Here is a 12,014-nt window from a genome sequence, read left to right on the forward strand (position 1 = left end):
CCCATGCTTTAATGCATTGTCTCAGGAGGGAGGGGGCACTTGGAGAAGATCTGGAAAGGGGCAGCATAATTGTAGGTTGCCAAAAAGAAAAGGCATATCCTTCATCTTTTCCTTGTGCAGCGTCTGAGCTGTGCCCTCTTTGCACAGACACAGTCACAGACCCTGGGATGTGCACACACCCTACCCATCCCCTTCCCTGTAAATGCATCCGAAAGTGGTCCCTCGCATTTCATACACTCCCGGCTACGCATCACGCCTCTCCACAAGGAGGAGGTTTGACATTGATAGACCTTCCTACAACTTACAGCCTTGTTTCGACAGCTTGACTAGTCACTGCTCAAAAGCTGCTTGCGCCCATCCTACCCCACTGCCGACAGACCTGTCTTTCTCTCTGTTCCTCCTCTCTTCCCTCCTGCCTTTTACGCTCCAAAGTTTCTGCCAACCCTTTTGTGCCAAATTCTGGATTGACTGTTTGTGAGGCTGCCTGCATGAGTGGAAAACCCAGAAGGAAGATGGTGATTTTAGGTGTTTTATTATTTTATTGAAATCTGTTCTCAGTTGGGTTCACAAGGCAGTATTAAGTCTCCCTGGAAAATCTCTCTTGATCAACATACACGTGTACTCGGTCCTCTCTTAATTCCTCCCCCTATATACACATATATGTGTAAAAACACATACACACACCACTGCTTGAAATACACATTTTTTTCTGTCTCCATATGTATGTATGCTTCTCTATCTCTCCACCCAAATGTTGCTGGTGACGGCTGTGCATGGACACATGTACAGCACATAAATGAGCAAAGCGATGCAGCTGCCCTACACAGCCATGCTTCTTACCCTTGTCCCAAGGGTAACCTACATGGTTTCAAGCCCCTTTTTATATCATCAAGCCCTTACACAGTACAGAAATGGATATTCTTTCTGACAGTTCTTGTCCCGCATGACTTGACCACGCTGGTGGCAGTTCAGTGATGCAGTTTGGTTACTCCTGGGACATGGAGCATCCCTTCTGTTCCTCAAAGGCCACAGTCACAGAACAGCAAACTTCAAATAAAACTTTTACTATGCCACAGTAGCCACACAGGCTACTTTGGAAGATACCAAAACCTTGAACTCTCAGAAAAAAACTCTCAAACCAACATTTTACTAGAGTAAGGCTTATACTGAACTCATGACACGTTTACATCTTCATGTTGTTTTAGAAAAGAAATGAAACCACCTGAAGAGTTGAGCATTGACTAACAAACCATTGCAAGATGCACATATACAGATGACTACACTTAAAAACTCTGAATGTTTTTTATGCCATCAAGAACTTCAGAAAAATTAGTCACAGGGATTAAAACATTCCAAAATGATGAAGCCATAAGTTTAATTTTAAGGAGAGAGGTTTTAGGGATGTCCCATTTTAAATTCTGGCTAAACCAAGCTTACCTCTACCTCTGCTCCCTCAAAATTGCAAACCTGCATGTGGCTGTTGTGCACAAACCCTTCCACAATGGGCTACAAAGCCAAGCCGGAGCAATTCCCTCAGCTAATCAATATACAAAGTGCTGCTGCAGTTCTGATCTCAGTCAAAGCAACACGCGCTCCCCTCATCACAAAGGCCTGCATGATCAAAACCAGAAATTCAATAAAAAACACACTCCACTCCTGTGTAGCTGCACTTCTGAGATGAAGCAACATTGATACTGAAGTGCTTGATGCTGGCAGCCCCACTGCGCGACAAATACACTTGCGTCCTGGGAGGAGGCCCTAAAAATAATAATAAAAATCCAATATACGGGGTGCTGTGAAGATCAGATTGGAAACAAGAAGTTGCGTTGTAATGCATCAGTGCTTGGATGCTTCACTTCTGCAGGCTTTATCTGAGCAGCAAAAAAAACATGACCTCTTCCTTCGTTTTCGCCCCAAGGACGCACAACCAGAAACTTGGAGATGAATGACTGTAATGGTCCATCTCTCAGGAGGAGAGCCCAAAAGAGAAAAATATTTTCCTCTTCATTGTTCCAAATCTGGTGAGATATGAACAAAGCTCCTTTCTCAAATTATCTGAAAGAATAAGAGGGAACAAATAATCTCCAGATAAAAAGGAGAAGGAGAAAAAGAGCATTTTTTTTTTCAGAGTCGTCAGTGCTATAAATAGATGAATTCAAGAGTGGAAAGTTCTGTCACTGAATTAGGTAGGAATGGTAGGGTTGGATGGGCATCTGGATACTGGTGTTTGGTTATATGGCTTTGGACAAGCTTTGCTTCTTGGACATCAGATTCATCAAATTGTGTTGCTTCTTTCCCTGATAGGTATTCCGGGCATCACACAGGGTGGCCGTAATCCCAAACATCTCCCTCCCAAACTCTCAGAAGTCCTCTGACCCACTCATTTATATCCAAACGCTGTCTCTTTCCTGTAGGTTGCCTCCACAATCTATAGGCAAACCACCATCCCCGTCTCCAGTGACGATCCTGAATGTGCCGGACATTGCAATGCGTGACAGTCGGGCAACGTTGCACAGGGATTTTCCTCCTGACAAAATTAGTAGCTGATAAGGAATTAAAGCTGGAAGGGATGTACGCAGTGGTACTGGTGGGTACAGGAACAGTATCACTCAGACACTGTTAGACATGAGATAATCTAGCCATGGGACTGAGCTCTGTAGGAAACCAAATTTTAGGACTTCCGCTCATAGAAGCGCTCGTGAAACATATTAAGATTGGAAGCCAAATGATATATCAGGATAGTGAATTACCCAGGGGAGTTTGGAAAAGCGGTATAAAAAAAGCCTTTTCCTCCTTTGGCCAGATTTTTCCCCCCTTCCCTTGGTACTCAACATCCCCTTGCTTTTGTGTTAAGAGGTTAGGAGGACAAATAAATTCCATCTCCTATCTTTCAATGCCATATGGCCCTGCACACCTGTACCCAGGCGTGTCTCTCGGGAGGATGGTCTGAAGCTCTGCTGTCTCTTCTAAGGAGCATGTTTGGTCTCTTCCTACACCAACAATCTTCTTGCCCGCGATGCTCTGTCACTGATTGACATCCTAACTGATGATACACCTAAATCTTTTGGTTTGTACCCACTTCGAGAACTCTTCACTCCACCCTCCCACCATCTGAACACACTTCACCTCCTTTGGTGCACTTCTGACCTGTGCACTGCTGCCTCCCGTGTATCCCTCTGTCTGTGCACACCCATACCCACACTTGCACAGTGCTACGGTGGCAATGAGATGGAGATTAAAGCCACTAATTGCACACAAACAAGTGATTACTGGGACAATTGCAAAGCACACCCCACCCTTGCACTAATTCTTCATTCCCTACATGGAGTAATGCCCTGTTGTTTCCCTGGATAGGTTCCTAATGATGTTAGGGGGCATCCAAAGAACACGGTGGCACCAGGGTGAGCTCATTAATGAGATTAGCCGAGTTTTAATTTAGATGAAAAGCAGGCAAGGCAGGGAACAAGGCCTGTTATTATTTAGCATTACAAAAGATGGGTTTTCATATGGAGGCAGCAGGCTGAGTGGTGGGCTGGGAACCTTATGTAGGGAATGACAGCAGATGCCCTGTTGAGTCATTGTCCTGTAGTCCTGTCCTAGACTTGCTGACCATCATGTACTTATTCACACCTTCAGCTTGACGTGAGATGGAGGGAAATTTCTACTTTGTTTCTTTTGGGTTGAGCTGTGATTTGACTTAGCTTCCCCAAGAAGTTGCCAGCTGTTGGTGTGAAGTTGGTCAGTATGCCCAATGTGACGCTCAGGCTTTTGACCACTCATGATTTTGACCTGAGGGAGTTACTGGAAGAGGTTTGTCTGCATGGGTGGACAGTGACCACTTTCTGCCTGCAGCCTTTTTGCTACCAAGGTAGTGGTAATCCTGATCCCAGTGGCTTGTCTGAAGTCACCACTAGAAAGCTACCCTATACTCTGTCCCACCAATGGGTAACTTTTGTTTACCTGTGCCACCATCTCATTTAAAGGTCTTCTCAGAGTCCCCTTTAGACTGCATTGCCTGGTGAAATGTTACAGAGAAACCCAAATCCCTTCTGCTTCTTCAGCTGGGGCATAGGGTTTATAGTCCAGTCCTGTCTTTAGAGGATATCAGGTGTTGTTTTGAGTGCCCATACTTAGGTGAATGGTGGGTTCATTGGAACAGCAGCTCTAGGAAGGCATGGGGGAGCTCTGAAGACATCAACCAAATAGCCTCATCTATGTATCACCTGTGGATGTCTTCCTGTGTACATTACATCTCAGACACACAGCTTGAGTCACACGAATTCCAAAGGCAGGTGCATGAGGCCCTGCCCACGATATCTTAGGGGAGGCCTCATTCATGGTATGTGGGAAGATCTAACCTGAGTTAGACTGAGCAAAGGGGAATCCACAGCTCTTCCTAAGCAAAGTGGGAGTGCTGTGAGCCACTGGGCAAGCTGAGCTTGACGTGGATGAGCTCCCCTGTTCTTCTTTACGACATAGTCATTGAATATTTGATGGGGAAATGAGATAATGAAACATTTCAGCCTTTCCTGTGAGGCACTGCCCTGATTTGACCTAATAATTTAAAAATCCCCATGTGAACCCAGAACCTTAAGGACTGCAGCTTCTGTTGGAGTTCAGTGTGAGGGCCCAGTGGTGAGGAGCAGAGATGAGAAATAGAAAAGATTGAAAATGGCTGGCAAATTTCTGAATCAACACCCATTTCTGGGGCTTAGTAACAACCAACGCTAGTTTAGGTAGTAGAGCAGCATGCTGAAGGGTGTCTCAGCATGATGAGGAGGGAGTCTCAGCCTGTCTGCATAGCTATGCTGGAATATCTGGAGTTAGTTGTTTTAGGGTCTACAACAGCTTCCTGTTTCTGCTCCTATATGGGAGACACAACAGGGATGTGTGAAGGCCCCATTTGGAGCAACAAAGGTGAGGAGAGACCACTCGCTATACTCCCGCTCACCACACTTTGCGTGCCCATTGGCCTGCTTTATCCTGCCAAATCCCATCAATGCTTCCTATTCTCTATTCTCCACACATAATCCCCTCAAAACCCCATTCATCCCTTCCAGCTTTCCTTCTTAGTCCTCCTCTCTGACTTTCCTCTCTCCCTCTTAGTCGGAACTCCTTCCTCTACCCCTGAAGCTGTTCCCTTCTCCTTACCAGCAGTACCGTTGAGATATTTGCTTTGGCTGCTGGAGGAGTCAGAAAGAGTGTTTGGATGGAGGGCTATAGCCTACAGTAAATCATGTGGTTCTCCCAAGGTCCAAGCTCAGAGAAAATCCCCATGCAGGGTTTTAGGCAAAAGGTGATGGCTGGTGGCCCTAGGACATTCCCAGACCTGTGACCTGATGATGACAGACAGTGGTTTGCAAAACACAGCAGTGAGACAATGGGCTGTTGCCTCACCTTGAGTTTTGTCCAAGATAGAGCCTCTCTCTGCCTATTTCCCTAATGCATCTAAATTTCTTCTAATCCAGCATTGAGGAACTTCTCCAGATGTCATATCTCCTTCTCTGAGTAAGGGTCAATCTCTGAAGTGCCTGTGGCATTTCATTTGAGAAGTTCATTTACCTGCAGCTTACGTGCTCCAGGACCTCCATGCCAGCATACTGAGGGATGCACTGGCCAGCCAAACCCGGTGCACGGGGTCCTGGAGCAGGAAAGAAGCTGTAACCCTTCAGGACAATATTGCCTTTTAGAAGTATTCCTTGAATGAAGAAGGCAGGACCATCTGCTTTCCTATCTCTGCTGAAACACAACTCGACTTCCCAAAACAAATACTCATGACTTCTCTCCCACCAGGCTTCACTGTCTCTATGCCTGCCTCCTCATCAGCTATGGGGACTTGTACCCTCACACAGATCTGGCATGGGGTCGTTACACCATGTTGTCCACTTTGCTTTGCAGCTCTGAGAGTTTGGACACTAAGGGAAAAGTCTAACCTCTGTCAAACTATTCACATTCGAGAGATTTCTGAGCAGCTCATGATACAGCAAAGCAAAAGAAATAAACACTTTGCAAGTGAAGAGTGGGACATTTGAGAGACCTACCAGAATCAAAACTCTTGGAAAATGCAGGAGAGAGAGAGAGACGTGTTAAGCAGCACTTTGCCTGCACCTGCAAACCATGGATTCCAGCAGAAATGGAAGGCAGTCAGGAGGTGGCTTTATTTCTGTCAATTGCTGGCTGTGAATCACTTGATACTTTTAATGGTCTCCAGTTAGCTCAGGAAGAAGAGGCTAACTATGCAACGCTGAGAGAGAAATCTGAAGAGCACTTCACTCTGTACAAAAATGAAACCTACAAGGGAAAGATGAAGCATCATCTCTTTTTCCTGCCATGAGAAGGGACAAAGAAGAAAAAGAAAATGGAGAAAAGACAGTGATTTGCTTTAAAGATGAACAGCTCATTTGGGGACAATATCAATTAAACAATAGAAATATATTGCACGGGGATCTGGGACTAAAATGACCCCTAGGAAGAGCCTCCTGAAAGACCCAGAATCACCCCTGACAAAGCAGCCAGAATTCACTGAGCAAAAGGGATTTTCATGGTCCAAAATGGAGTCATTAGTTGATTTAAGTGCCTCTGAGACCAGACAGCATGAAGCAGACCATCATACTCAAGGTCAAATGGTTCTGGAGTCAATAACCCCCAGTTTTATACAAGCAGTAGTGCCTGTGAAAACAGGTAGCGGAGTGCCTGAGAAAGATCCATGCATGTATAGAAGGATGGTTGGTGACCACCTCCAAACCACCTTTGCTTGTGAGGTTTGGCAAGCCCAGAACTCATCACTTTCTTGTAGTTAATAGACTGCCTCAGCCACTGATGCCAGTGGGATTATGTCTTTTTGCACCTGCTGTTTTCTGGGACCGACAATGCCACTGGCAACACATTCATCGTGGAATTCACCCAATTCCTGCAGGCTGTCATACAACAGAGGTCACCCAGGCCATGGGAGGATTTACAGGGCAAAGGGAATACTGAAATCCCCTTACCAGCTGTGTCTTATGTATTCCCCACCTTCTAACGTGGCTGCAAATCTCATGTACTAAACTGTGGCAGCACTTGAGGTGGAGATCAGCTGGCAGCCCCGACACACTTTGCAGTCAGATTAGCATCAGTGGCTGCTCTAATTATAACCCCTATGTTCAGCCATGAGAAGACAATAAAGTCCTGCTAGTAGTGCTGTCCCCTTTGACTCCAAGAGGCTGCGGGAACCACAGCATCACCGCAATAAATCTGAACTGCAGAGACAGGAGAAACATCCTTTGGGGCTAACATTAATTTCAAGTAAGCCTCTGTCTCTTCCCTTCTTATTTTACTGACATATTGGTGTTTACAAACTTGTTTTCTTTTCTTTTAGAGCTGTGCGTTTCACAGGAACAGGGCTACGGGAAGGGGTGCACAGTTTACTGGGAGGTTTCTGTCTCTATCTGCAGGGAGCAGAGTGGGTTGTAAAGGGTGTGTCAGATAACGGGGGTCAGCGTGGGCATGGAGCCGAAAGACATGAAGTGCACTGCATTGATTTTCGTGTCTGTGCTTGTTAATGGCACCTGTATGAGCATGATGACTTTGGCCTTTGCTCATGCCATCTCTCTGATGACACAATATTGCTTGCCTGGAATAAAGAATGAAGATCCTCTGTGAGTTTAGGAGTATTGATGAAGAAATGAAGTCCCGAGGAGGTTCAGCAGTGTTTCTGATGACCCTTGAAATCCCTGAAAATCTGTGTTGATGTTGGTGGGAGCTGGGAAAAGCCATAAAGATTTTGTCTGTATTGATAGAAGAGATGGGAATAGCACAAGGTCCATGCCTTAGCCCAAAATCATCCATCTGCAGAATGGCAGCAGATAAACATAACCTGTAGCATGAGTTTTTCTCTCGTCTGGAGACAGATCCTTCCTCTGATATAATGGAGACCTTCCTCTAGCAGAGCTGTTTAAATCTCAAACCAAACCTCAGCTGGGAAAAGGTTGCCAATTTGTGTTTCCCTTCCTGTGGTTGCTGCTGCAGGTCCAAAATGAAATAAAAATTGTGAAGGGATATGGGCCCTGTCTGTTCACCTCTCTGGAAAATGGCATTTGGGAAGAGGAATGGAAAGCTATTAGGGCAAGGGCTTGGTGGGGCTAAATATCTGTTGGGACGAACTGCTTAGCACAAAGATGTCCTGGGATTTATGGCTTGAGGGTGATGCTTAGTGACTATATTACCTGGATAAGGAAGGTTCCAGCTCACCCTAATTCCTGTGTCACCGTCTCTTGTGTCTGTGTGGCGGCTCATGCAGAATGGCTCCTCTTCAGCAAAGGGAAGACAGTTCTCTTGACTTTGATGAGCCTTAGAGTGGATCTGACCAGGACAAGCTAGAGTGGTTTAAGAAGACATAGTGCCTGCTGTTGGAAGCAGTTGCCTCTCAGGTAAGATGAAGCCATGAAGTTGGCCTCAGTCTGTGACAAAGAGAAATAAAATAGGGTCATCGCAGCCCCTGCAGATCCCTTGTCCATTCCTAGTGGTGGCTAAAGCCATGTCATGTGCCTGTACACAGTTAGTTATTGTGCGTCATTTGGATACCTTTGTCTGAGCCACACAAACTAAACAAACTAAACAAACTAAGTTGAAAGCCAGCAAGGCCATGTTAAGGCCAAGTTCTGAGACTTATAATTTGTCCTGCTACAATTGACGTCAAGTCTCCCTTTGGACTGGAGGTTTGGCCTGGAGATACGGTTCTCTCAAGAAAATCCTTTCATTGCTGGTATGCTCCCTCCTCCAGCAATGCCATCACCATTCTCCACAAAGGTGTCTCTGTCCTCCACCCTGAAAGCCTCTTTCACCACCCCACCCTAAGTGCAGAGGCTTTCTTTGAGACAGTCACAGGGTTAAAGGCTTTCTCTAAGAAACTACTTCTGAGTCCATGATTTTTCCCACTGTTACATTTTGCAGCTCCTCTGAGACATGTTCTCAGCTGGAAGATATGACTGCAGGCTAGTGTAGATGTGAAACAGCACCTGCCTGCAGAGATGTCAGCATAGCTCCTGAGGCTTGATGTTGTCTGGACATGAAGGAAGAACCAGAACACAGAAAAAAACCTTTGAGCACTAAATGGATTATGGAGGCGGATTGTAATATGAGAATAATTGGACTTCTCCATAAAGCGATTATTACCACAGGAAGTTGTAGCATAGACTTTCTTTGAGACCTCATTTAGACATCTCTGATGGTTAAAGCCCTTTGACTGTCACTGTGCCATACAGACCCTTAGCAGAGGCAGACAATACTAACAGTGCTGTTATGGAGTGCTTACGTCGTAGTGAAACTGGCATCCTGCTATAGTTTTAGTCAAGCTGGAGAGGTCAGGACCTGCCCCTGGCAGCAGTTCGATTGCAGCAGGATGCTGAGCCTGAGTCCAGACTTGATCCAGTCCTGAGCACGGCACTAAGTAGCACCTTCGGTACTAGCACAAATCTTGGCCAAATGATGTTGCCCCAGGTACCTGATGGGATAAACCCTGGAGATTTGTAAGATTCCAGTTTTGAAGTGATATAGAGATGGCTCCAGCAGTCACGTTTATTGGCTTGGTTGCCACTCAGAGAGACCAGCAGGGATTGAAAAGGCCTGAAAGAGTCCAATGGACTTTTCCAAAACCCAAGGAGAACCTCAGCTTTATCATCAGATGGATATTTGACCTGACCAGCCAGTCCTGAAATACACATCTTGGAAGCCCAAGCATCTTCTGGATCATCCATGAAGAGAAAGAATAGGGACCACAGTGTGGTAGAAATCCCAGGAGAAATCCACAGGGCAGTGATACCTACCCTGTCTTTATCCTGTCTCTTGTGATCAGGGACTACTTGTAGTGGAGAGCTGCTCTTCTACCATGCCTCCATGCAAATGGAGGTGCAATTGCCCAACAATGGGGACAGCGGGGCTGGTCCTGGTTCACAGGGGTGCACCTGAGATGCTGGTTCTGCTCCCCAGGGAGATGAGTCTCGCACAGCGCTGCCAGGGGATGATGTGGGGAGTGCCCACATCTACCTGTCTAACAGCTTGCTGGTGGCACTGGTGTAGGAAAGGAAACCGAAGCAATAAGAGTCAAGCATACGTATCTTTCAGTACATGCTTCTTGTTGCCACTGTGACTTTCTTGTGAGTATTGCAACACTTGCTCTTTTATTCTGAAGGTCCCTGTAGTTCAAGGACAATCCTTGCATAAGAAGGAAAAAAAAAAGCCAACAACCACAAAATATTCAAATCAGCAGAGATTTTAAGGATATCTTCACGATTCAGGATCTGCCCTGCCCAGTTTCTGGAAGCCAGAAAATATTTATCCTAGTGTAGCCTAATGGTGAAATCTCAGGATGCAAATAAAACAAGCCCACATTATCGCTTTGAATCTTTATTTAGCCAGTTTTGAGCCAGTCTTTTGATGTTGAGGAATCTGACCCTTAGCTTAGGATGTTGGCCAGACTAGTGAAAGTGGACGAGTTGGCAGTTGGCCTGTTTGCTCAGTTGGCAGCAGACTGACCTGTCACACTGGGTCACCAGCAAGAGCAAAACACGGCCAGGCAGCCTGATGTAGCTCAAGAAAATGCAGTTTGTCTGGTGAGCACAAGTGGGATTTTAACAGACAGAGAAAAAGGATAAAGACAGCAGGGAGAAGATGCTTTTGTTGAAGATACCTACGTAAAACCTCTGCTTTAATAGCACTAATTGGTGTTTGACTTTAGTCAGACCAGAAAGATAGAGATAAATGAACAAGCTGTAGAAAGAATGATCCTCACTGGAGCTGCCTGGTAGGGAGAGACAGGGAAAGCACGAAGGTTAAAAGTCTAATGACAAGCATCCTTAATGATTGCTCTTCCTGTATTCCCTCTGGGTAACATTTCCTGACTCTAAATTGTCTTAAAACCACTTTAACACGGCTGAAACATTTCTAAATATAATTCAGCTCAACTAACGTTAAAGAATATAATGGAATTTCAGGAAAGAAAATCAAGAGCAGTAAGATTTTTAACCATTACATGTCATTCAGAGTGGGCCAAATGGTGCGTGAATTTGGCTAAACGAGGGAGACGAAACTGGCGCGTGAGATGGAGTGGAAGTTCACCCGTCTGCAGCAGTGCGTGGTTTCCCGGCAGACTCTCTCTCCTCCACAGCGAGTGTAAACCTCTGCACTGTGACAATAATAGAAACTCCACCCACACTCCCGCGGGAAAAAAAAAAAAAATCAAGCAGCTTTCTGTAATAAAATTAAGAGTTGTCACCGACAGTGATTTCTCAGTCCTGGGCAAAGAGATCTCTCCTTTGGAAGTCGCAGGTGTACGCTGGAGGCTTGCGTTGCCTCTTCTGCAGCAGCCTGACCTCACCGGCTTCTCCAAAGAGACACGGAGCTTGGCTGCAGAAAATGGCTTAAAAGCACAATTAGCTTTCTGCAACAATAGCCTCTTTATTCTTCATTATGAAAAGGCCTGAAAGGGAATTTGTTTTCCGAGATAGATGTGAAATGAAGCTCTATCAGAACAAGTAACCTTGCAAACCAGACACAATAGCCGGTATCTACCCATCGCTTCCTCCCTTGCCCTCCCAAGGCAGTGCACAGCAGCTCGTGAAAAGCGTGGTTTTGTCTGCTCCCCTGCTTATAAATTACACTCATTAATAATATTTTCATTTCATGTGAAAGCAATAAAATAATAAATGTACCTCCGCAGTTCCTGCTTTGCTCGGGGCCAAGCTCCCTGCCTCTCCTGGGCAGGAAGGTCAGTGCGGAGGGCTGGATTTGTGCCCGTTGTTTAGAGGCTCTTTTAGCTGCCACTTTCAGATAATGTCACTCTCTCCCTTCACTGACCTTCCTTGGTCCAGCCCCAAAGCTGATCTATAACCTATTAAAGGGACTCTCCCCAATAGCACAGACTCAGGCTCCAAGTGCAAAACCCACATGATGAACCTATTTGTGCATTGACATCACCCAGCATTTGAGCAGTTAACGAAGCTAATGGCCAGGCCCATGCCTTGGCTCGATTTCCATGG

The 12,014-nt window shown here is 45.7% G+C and overlaps 1 long non-coding RNA gene across 1 annotated transcript; it reads right to left on the reverse strand.

Moving 5' to 3' along the window:
* Positions 1–565: 565 nt before the first annotated feature.
* On the reverse strand, positions 566–11,766 carry LOC128914919 (uncharacterized). Its single transcript, XR_008468466.1, has 4 exons — positions 11,688–11,766; positions 8,205–8,438; positions 6,042–6,291; positions 566–2,055 (listed from the first exon to the last, which is right to left on the reverse strand). It is a non-coding gene; the product is annotated as an uncharacterized LOC128914919 (long non-coding RNA).
* Between the last annotated feature and the right edge of the window lie 248 nt (positions 11,767–12,014).

Source organism: Rissa tridactyla, chromosome 1 (assembly GCF_028500815.1).
Source record: "Rissa tridactyla isolate bRisTri1 chromosome 1, bRisTri1.patW.cur.20221130, whole genome shotgun sequence".
NCBI lineage: Eukaryota > Metazoa > Chordata > Aves > Charadriiformes > Laridae > Rissa > Rissa tridactyla.